We start from the raw sequence: 9,308 nt of genomic DNA on the forward strand, positions 1-9,308 counted from the left end.
TCGGGTCCATAGTTATTAGCTAGATGGCTTCTTCTCGCTCTTTGATTCTCAATACAAAGTTCTCCTCGATGTTCTTGGAGATCTATTCGATGTAATACTCTTTTGCGGTGTGTTTGCCGACATCCGATGAATTGTGGATTTATGAACTTGATTATCTATGAATATTATTTGGTTCTTCTCTGAATTCTTATATGCATGATTTGATATCTTTGCAAGTCTCTTCGAATTATCGGTTTAGTTTGGCCTACTAGATTGATCTTTCTTGCAATGGGAGAAGTGCTTAGCTTTGGGTTCAATCTTGCGGTGTCCTTTCCTAGTGACAGTGGGGGCAGCAAGTCACATATTGTATTGTTGCCATCGAGGATAAAAAGATGGGGTTTATATCATATTGCTTGAGTTTATCCCTCTACATCATGTCATCTTGCTTAATGCGTTACTCTATTCTTATGAACTTAATACTCTAGATGCATGCTGGATAGTGGTCGATGTGTGGAGTAATAGTAGTAGATGCAGAATCGTTTCGATACACTTGACACGAACGTGATGCCTATATTCATGATCATTGCCTTAGATATCTTCATAACCATGCGCTTTTCTAAAAATTGCTCGGCAGTAATTTGTTCACCCACCGTAATACATGCTATCTTGAGAGAAGCCACTAGTGAAACCTATGGCCCCGGGTCTCTTTCTTATTATATTGCATCTCTTTTATTTACATCGCATCTCGTTTACTATTTTGCAATCTTTACTTTCCAATCTATACAACAAAAATACCAAAAATATTTATTTTACTATCTCTATTAGATCTCACTTTTTGCGAGTGACCGTGAAGGGATTGACAACCCCTTTATCGCGTTGGTTGCAAGGTTCTTGATTGTTTGTGTAGGTACTAGGTGACTTGTGCGTTGGCTCCTACTGGATTGATACCTTGGTTCTCAAAAACTGAGGGAAATACTTACGCTACTTTGCTGCATCACCCTTTCCTCTTCAAGGGAAAACCAACGCATGCTCAAGAGGTAGCACGCACTACACTACGTCGGGGACTGCACCGCCGCTGCGGTGTAGCCTCCCAGCTAGAGTTGTCCTCTAATGAAGGCGGAGTGGCTGAGACGACGACGGACCGGTGCCATTGGCGATTGTGGGAGAAGCAGACGAGATAAGCTACAGGGAGGGAGGGGAAAATGCGACGCATGACTTGCTAGCCATGAGGGTTCATATAGCAGGCCGGTAAGCATTGGGATTTTCACCGAGTCGGGCGGGAACCTGCGAGGTTGTGCGGGAACGGGCTCACCGATGATTCATTGGTGCCACTTCGAGCCACCGTTTGGCCAAAAGAACGCCCCCGCGCGCTATGCAAGCTTGCGCTGTAAGCCGTCCGCGGCAACGGGGTAACGAAGACATGCGAGAGGAGGACGAAAGGACACGTACACATACGGTTAATATATAAAAAACGTTTGCGATTTAATTACCTACTATACCCCCGTCCTGATTTAGAAGTAGGATTTAACTAATAAAATACGAATGCATGTCGCCAAAGATTATATCGTTGGATTCGTATTTGAACATAGTTTCCAGTTATACAATTTTTGTAACATGCATTAACATTTTGTTGGTTAAACTTAAGGTTATATACCAGCAAGCGTTTGCCCGCAACACACACGACTTATTCCATCACAAATAGCTCGGATGGATCAACTGTATGCCACGTATCGCACACGCATCTCTAATCTGATTCGTTCTTGATGTCTCCGACATCGCTCGCATAGTTCGTCTTATTTGCCATGTATCACTGTGCCGACCTCTGCTCGCGTCCCTCGGCAAGCTCTACTCCCTGTTAGGCACCGCAGCACGCGGTGCTCGCCGTTAGGCGCCGCGGCGTGCTCTGCTCGCGTCCGTCGGCGCGCTCTGCTCGCGTCCGTCAGCACGCCCGGGTTGTGGACAGCTTTTCCTTGCGCGCTCAACTGTTATATGCATATATATGGTTGCTCGCCATTGAGGCGACCGCGGAGCGCTCTACTCGCGTCCCTCCGCGCGCGCTCTGCCAGCGGTTGGGCGTGCGCACGATCACGTCGGGGGGCCCATATGCATGTGGTTGCGCCGCGCGCGTTGCCACGTGATGCAGTTACATGTGGCACGATGGAGTTACGCGCTGCAAATTAGAACTGCCATCAGGGCCTGCCGATATTCCTGGCTGTCCGGCTTCCCCTTTAATTCCCGCGGCCATTGTAATCTTAGTGTCTTCAACCTTTTGATCGCGCCCCACAACACAACAAGCACACCCACGACGACACATAGAGAGGGGATGTCTAGCGGCGCTCCAATGGAATTCGGCGAGCATAAAGTGGGGACCCACGCGAGGGAGACAGATCTCTCGATGGTGTACACCATCGACCCGGCCGTGGTGGACGACTACATCAACACCGTTGAGCATTTGCTTGCTCGAGACAAGTACAAGGTGGTCGGCATCGACCTCCAGTACACTTCCGGTCGTCCCGACATAGATCAGAAGGTTGCTGTCGCCCAGTTGTGCGTGTGCCATCATGTCCTCATCTACAACTACTGCATGGCCACAGAGCCTTGCGACCGTTTCACCTGGTTTGTCAACAGCACCGACTACAAGTTCGCCACGGTGGAAACCACTGACGATGTAAAAGCGCTCAGGGTTACGGGCTTGGCCTGCCAGAACTTTGTGGAAATCCATGAGCACTACAGAGTCTGGGGCAGCACGAAGAAGGACTCCCTGGTTGAACTCGCCTCAGCCATCATCGACCCATACTACGAAAATATGAAGCAGGATGCCAACAGAACACGTCCCGTATCCTGGCACGGGGCCTGGATGCGGCAACTGGATAAACCTCACCTCAGGTTTGCGGCCAAAAGCATGTACACATGCTACGAGATGCACTGGCGGATCATTGACATGAGGAAGTACCTTGTTACGGAGATCGACGAGGCCGGATCGAGCCACAACCAGAGCAAGCGTCACAAGAAGTAGATGATGATCAGATGATTGTTTATCCTAGTTAATCATGCATGTAATATATAGTTTACTTTGGTATGTGGAAATTCCATGTTTGTACTAGCCACCTATGTAATTATGCATGCAATAGTTTACTTTGGTGTGTGCAAATAGGGCTGGACGAAAAGCTCGAAGCTTGCGAGCATAATGAGCGCTCGATAGTTCGGCTTGTTTCGGTTCATGCTCGTTAGTTAATGAACCAAGCCGAACAGTATTTTTTGCTCATTAAGATTAACGAGCTTAACGAGCGAGCAAACGAGTTTCACGAGCTAACTCGTTTAGCTCGATACTTTTCAAAAGTTTGATATGAGACCCCTAGTTCAAATCAGTCCATACTAACAAAAGAGTTGATAGTTAGCCCAGCCTAGGAGTTCGACACTTCTCCTAGACCTAGGAGCATGCCGAGAGGAGACCCTAGAGTCAACCAGGATCCAGCCGCGAGGAACCAAATGTCCTTGTTCAATTTATACCGTTGTGATTTTTTAATGGGATCATGGGAGCCTTTAATGTTGTTTTATTATCATAAAATTTTTGTTTAATTTATTTCATTGTGAATTTTTTATGGGGTCATGTAATTCTTTTGTGTTGTTTATTACCATAATGAGCACTCGTGAACGCTCGCGAGCATAACGAGCCCATAACGAACCGAGCCGAACAGAGGTTTTAGCTCGTTATTATTAATGAGCTTAATGATAACGAGCTTAACGATAACGAGCTTAATGATAATGAGCCAAACGAGCCGAGCAGCTCGTTAATCCAGCCCTATGTGCAAATGACATGGTTGTAGTAGCCACCTATGTAAGTGGATGTTTAATTTGGTTATGCAACTATATATATATATATATATATATATATATATATATATATATATATATATATATATATATAGGGTCGCGCTATTCATCACCCTGGGTGAGGAATAGTTATTCTTCACCCCTCTCTATTTTGACATCAATGCACCGTATTTTTACGTTTTGTAAATTTTGTCTTATTTCATACATAAAAAAAGAACGTAAGAAAATATGTACTCGCCGTAAAAAATATTTTATGTTACATAAAATTAAAAATGTAAAAACATATTGTAAAACATACATAAAATGTGATTTTTCTGATCTTATAACTTTTTTTAGACCAAATTTTACATATTGAATTAATGTGCATGTAACTATTTATATTCTAAACGTAATTTATTTAGGAAGTGATCGTAAGATTACTTTGGGTGAAGAATAACTTATTCTGCATCCTGGGTGATGAATAGTAAAATATATATATATATATGGAAAATCTATCCTACCACCCGGTGGTAGTTACCCCACATGTGTCATATACTACCATGTGATACTATATATAATATTTTATTATTTTAAATATGTTTATATACTATATCTAAGATATTTCAAAGCAGGTTATATGAAAAAATTGCATATGAGCCCATACTTTTTGTTATATTTGTGAATACGTACATATTCGTACGTAAAAAGGAGCATACTCAAAACATGGTACATACTACCTAAAAATTAGTATATATACTACCTAATCATTGTTATATACTACATACTATATGTACGTACTCTCGGTTTCGATAGATACTACATACAACATATAAAAAACAAGTGATGGTAACTACCACTGCTTGTAGAAAACATTTGTCATATATATATATATATATATATATATATATATATATATATATATATATATATATATATATATATATTTTGTTACTATACCCTCGGCTCTATAAGGGCCCGATCCACAATTTCGGAAGACCCCGCACCGAACAGCCCAAAAACAGAACAGAAAGTTACAGGCCGTGAGCCTCACTCTGTCACTCCCCATGAACCCCGCCGCCTCCCTCTCTCCCACGCCGGCGCCGCCCTTGCCTCGCGCCGGCAGCTGCCAAACCCTGCACGGCGGCCTCCTCCCTCCCCTGCACGTTAACTTCCTCTTCGCGCGACGACCTCCTCCCAACCCCACGCTCCGGCCGCCTTCCTCCCCGTGCTTCGGCCTCCTTCCTTCCCCGCCTCCGGTAGCCTTCCTCCCCGCGCTCCGGCCGCCTTCCTCGCCGCGCTCCGGCCTCCTCCCTCCCCCGACTCCGGTCACCTTCCTCCCCGCGCTCCGGCCGCCTTCCTCCCTGAGATTCGCCCACCTTCCACCCCCGAGATCCCAGCGCCGGCGCCCAACCCCTCCGTCTGTGAGCTAGGGGACTGGGACGCCCTCCTCGCCGCGGCGTCATTGCTGGCCGTCAGCGGCGGAAGCGGGGTGGCGGCCGGGACCTTGTCGTGCTCATCTCCGACTACTGTAAAGGTATGCATGCACATTTGTACTTCAGTCAACAAAAGACAGCAGGGATTGGTATTATGATTTGTGTGCTGATTGGTCCTGTGTGTTACTTTAATGTTGGACTGAGGAATCTGACATTAAAATGAATCATCTACAAGCTGGAACATGGAGCTTGCAGATTATCTTTGTTGTACTATGAACTTAGGCTCGTCTCTCTCTTGTACTTCAGTTATTCTTCAATTTTCAGTATTGGTGTAGTCTGTATGGTGAAGCATCGTGTACTTGTAACACTAATCAGTTCAGATCTCGAGAGAGGTAAGCTCAGAGAAAAAAATACAGAAGTTCAAAGTTGATAAAAGAGGATGTTATTTCTTTGTACTCGTAATTTGTTATTTCTTTGCAACCAGATGCGACAGACAGAGGCAAGATGCAAAGTGTGCTATTTGTTAGATGTTCAGTACAGATTTTTCTCTAAGAAAAAAGCAGCAAGAGGCAGCAGTTTTGAATGTGCTAGTTGTAAGTCACTTAGTTATTAGATGGTCATTTCAGATTTTTGTAGATGCAACAACTAGTTTGTTTTCTTGTGCTAGTTGAACTAGTCTTGGTTCAGATATTTCTCTCAGAAAAAAGTAGCAAGAGGCGGCAGTATTGAATGATCTTTGTTAGATGTTCTGTAAATATTATGGAATTTTCTGTGGGACACACCTGTACTGAAGTTGTTACCAACTAAAAGAAACTTCAACTTGTTTGAACATATACTGGTTAGGTTAATTATCATTACTATAGCTCTCTGCTATCCCATTTGCATACCCTATAATCAATGAATGATGTGCGCATACTTCTGAATTGTCTTGCCACTGTGGCCGAGTTAGCTTCAACCTGTGTAGTTTAGTCACCATATGTGTGATGCGTCCGCAGTTAGTTGACCACAACTCGTACAATTAAATGCCACCTCTGGTTTCAGGTTTCTTCGTTGTTGTAAGGCTTTTGAAATATCTTACCATTGAGGTTGTGGTGCCTTTTTCTTTCAGTAAAAATTCAGGTTGGGAAGCTTATTTTTTCCAAAGTGATTGTTTGGGTACTACAAGCTCGCACAGAGTGGAAGCAGTTGTTACAACAGGTTTGAAGTAGATATTACAAAAGGTTTGATTTTTCTAGACCATATACAAAAACTGTAGCAGTTCTAGTACTTATGCAGTCGTCTGCCTGTTCTTAACTTTGTTTGATTTGTTTAGTGAAATATATAAAAGCCAGTAGCAGTACTATTACTTATTTTACAACAGGTCATTGACTAAAACTATATCAGTTTAGCAATGTACTTACAAAAACAAATCAACAGGTTTGTAGGTTTTTTTCAGCTCATCTTGTTGGCTTTTTCAGTTCATATTGCAGGCTTGTAGGATTAGATTCTCATGTGTGTTTTAGTATTAGGGAGAAGTAAAACCATTCATTTCTTGTATATTTATTATTACTGTAGTACTAGCTACTCCGTTCTAGTAGTATATGGAGTATGTGATCAGCTCATGCAGTATATACTATGCACAAAATGTCTGTACAGTGCTTTACATACAAAAAACTTGCTTTCTCTAGACCATGCAAGCTTCCTCAAAGGAGCTCGTGTCGAACGAGTGCTTTACATACAAATGAGTGCAATGATGGGCCATTAGATTAATATCCAGGCACACGCGACATCTCTGGTCGCGTGGCCGGCGCCATTATCTTAAATTTTTGTTTCTGCACTAAGTTTAATAATGTATTTTGTTCACAAAATTTTAGTGAAAAGTTAACTTCATGTTACTCGTGATCTCGCAACTGTATGTTCACCTGTGAAGGTATCTCTCATTGCTTATTGTTACATTAATTTCCATGCTAAGAAAGGTTTACATTAAAAGTAACATCCATATAGGAAAAATGCTTCTATTCTTACACATTTTTTTGGAAAAAAGAGCCCTAGTACTGATGAGTCGTACTGACAAGGATGCCGTCTACAATTCAGATGAGTCGTACTGACAAGGACATAATTATTGTGCAAATGGAAAAAACAAATGTTTTATAAAGAAATGTGCTTGAAGCTCAATTACTATGGTCTAAAATTCAATTACATCGCTAGTACATTCAGAATTGCTAATTCAAAAAAATGAAGTTCCTGTTTCAGGATTATGTAAGTTCAAAATTATTGTATGATGTGTGTGCCATAGTTATCTGAACTTCAATCCTGACTAATATTCCATTATAGTACTACTGCATATTCACTTCTGATTGCTTCTTGCTACCACTATTTTTATCATGATTTTGTGTGTCCACCCAGGAGTGTTTTTGTTTCGGTAGGTCAGCTGCTCAACAACAGAAGCATGTACTGCCCAATACATGTATTACTACTGCGAAGGTTCAATATTCAGAACTCAACAAGTTCAACATTGATGGTACTGTGCACATGCGCTAAGCCGTTCTATAACATAGCGCTAAGCCGTCCTACGCCGCAGCTCGGGAGGTGCTAGCTTTTCCCCACCTCCCCCTGGACGTTCACCTCCTTATCATGTGTATATTCAGTTCAACATCTGGTGGTTCTTTAGGTCACCTTAGTGTGCATTTTCTGTTCATCTTGCAGGTGAAGGAGCTCCCATTGGGTTCATCTTGCAGGTTTCGTTCAAACTTGGCCACCTAGGCCGTTCAACAACACCACCAGAGCCTGTTCAGTTGCTGGCGTTCCTGCAGCTGCAGATGTGGTGCTGACAGTACTAGGCGTTGGTTGTATTTGATCAAATGCCTAGGAGCTCCCATGATTTAGCAAGCACTGTTGCTCAATTTTCTAGGTTTAGTTCAGTCCAATTTTTAGATAGCATAGTGCATGCTCAAAAATATCATCGGTTCATGTTTCAAATTTAGATATATCACCTAAAATAAGTTTCAAAAGAAAAATTATGTAAGTTCAATCTGTGTGCTGCTTCAATTTTGCAATTCTTGTCGAGTCGTACTAGTACTGATGAATAACGAGTTACTGATATAACTATTACCGATTGAAAAATGTAGGGGTTGAAGTAAACCCTCTCAATATAACTATTACTGATATATGTGCTCTGCCTGCACATTTTTTCATACGTTCTAAAATTCGTAGAGCTTCAGTCCAACTATGTTGCTTCTGAGACTTGAAGCGCACTTTCAACTTCAAGCGGACTCCGCAGTCGTCAGTGACGATGAGACGGTTGCTTGCGTTTGTAGGAGTACTATGTAGTTGCAGATTAGCTATTACTCAGCCATCATGGTTTGTAGGAGTACTACCTAGTTGCAGATTGTATTAGGTGTTTCTCTTACTATTTTGCTGCTGATTCTTGGACACAGTATACTTTCTCGTATGTTTCATCAAATAGAGCACGTCAAATCTAAGTCAATACTCAATAATATCAATTTTGTGATGCATCTTCTTTCCATTGAGGAACTGTACTCCAATTTCCAGGTGCAGCGTGACATGAGCTTTCTGACCCCATTTCCAGGTGCAGCGCCAGGGATCTGACTGTGGGGTGCGTGAAGGCACTAGCGACTCTGCTTCCATTTCTCTTCAGAAGTTCTGCTAACCATTTAGTCACTGATAAGATGACTTTGCTTCCAACTAGCCACTGAAAGTTGTGGCCATTTAATGTCACCTTCTACATTTGAGATAGGTCAAACTGTAATCTTCCAATGTTATCGTTTGGTAGCTTAAGATGCTTTATGTTTTGTTGATCTACAGAGTGGCTATCTGAGAGTTATGTTGAACTTTCTTATTACAGTTTGAAACTTCTTTAAAAATCCGAGTTGATTCTAAATGTGTTTTCGTCATCAGTTCTAAAAATCCCAGAGCATCCGTCCAACTTTGTATCAGGAAATACTATGTTGCTTCTTTGATTTCTGTATGGTTTTGTATTGAGTGCTCTCCCCTGCCTATTTTGGTTGATGTCCACGAATGGATAAAAATATGTATGGGAAATGTTCTATTATTACTAGCATATAAGTACAAAAAAAGTTGAAA

At 42.2% G+C, this 9,308-nt stretch overlaps 1 long non-coding RNA gene across 1 annotated transcript; it reads left to right on the top strand.

Moving 5' to 3' along the window:
* The first annotated feature begins 4,776 nt into the window (after nucleotides 1-4,776).
* Nucleotides 4,777-9,105, top strand: LOC120963035 (uncharacterized). Its single transcript, XR_005754690.3, has 2 exons — nucleotides 4,777-7,793; nucleotides 7,911-9,105. It is a non-coding gene; the product is annotated as an uncharacterized lncRNA (long non-coding RNA).
* The last annotated feature ends 203 nt before the right edge of the window (nucleotides 9,106-9,308 follow it).

Source organism: Aegilops tauschii, chromosome 4, assembly GCF_002575655.3.
Source record: "Aegilops tauschii subsp. strangulata cultivar AL8/78 chromosome 4, Aet v6.0, whole genome shotgun sequence".
NCBI classification, from domain to species: domain Eukaryota; kingdom Viridiplantae; phylum Streptophyta; class Magnoliopsida; order Poales; family Poaceae; genus Aegilops; species Aegilops tauschii.